Here is a 348-nt window from a genome sequence, read left to right as displayed (position 1 = left end):
GTAATGCTGTAGTAATCTCTTATGATACACTTTCAAAGTTTCCCATGGGTAATATATCAGTGCAGGCAGCCGAGGTTATGGCTTGTATCCTAGCTCTACAAGTTTTTTCCCAGGAGCCATTCAATCTGTATACTGACAGTGTATACCTATCCCAGATCCTTCTGCCACTGGAAACTGCTCCCTATGTTTCTCCTACATCACACATACAACAACATCTTTGTAAGTTGCAACATTTGAAGTCATATCAGAAGTCACACCTGGTTACCTGGGCCCCTAGCTGAAGGTAATCAGCTAGCAGATATACATACACGCATATTTCTAGCTACCCCTGGGGATAAGGCCGTCCTG

General features: G+C 43.7%; 1 long non-coding RNA gene across 1 annotated transcript in view; it reads left to right on the top strand.

Annotated features, from left to right (window-relative positions):
* Positions 1 to 348, top strand: part of LOC115071468 — a 5,206-nt gene that overhangs the window by 3,736 nt on the left and 1,122 nt on the right. The gene's annotated exons all lie outside the window — the stretch shown is intronic.

This window comes from Nannospalax galili, unplaced genomic scaffold (genome assembly GCF_000622305.1).
Source record: "Nannospalax galili isolate Female #2095 unplaced genomic scaffold, S.galili_v1.0 scaffold559, whole genome shotgun sequence".
Lineage (NCBI taxonomy): Eukaryota > Metazoa > Chordata > Mammalia > Rodentia > Spalacidae > Nannospalax > Nannospalax galili.
Note: the sequence above shows the minus strand (reverse complement) of the source record. Positions and strands in the feature narration are given on the sequence as shown.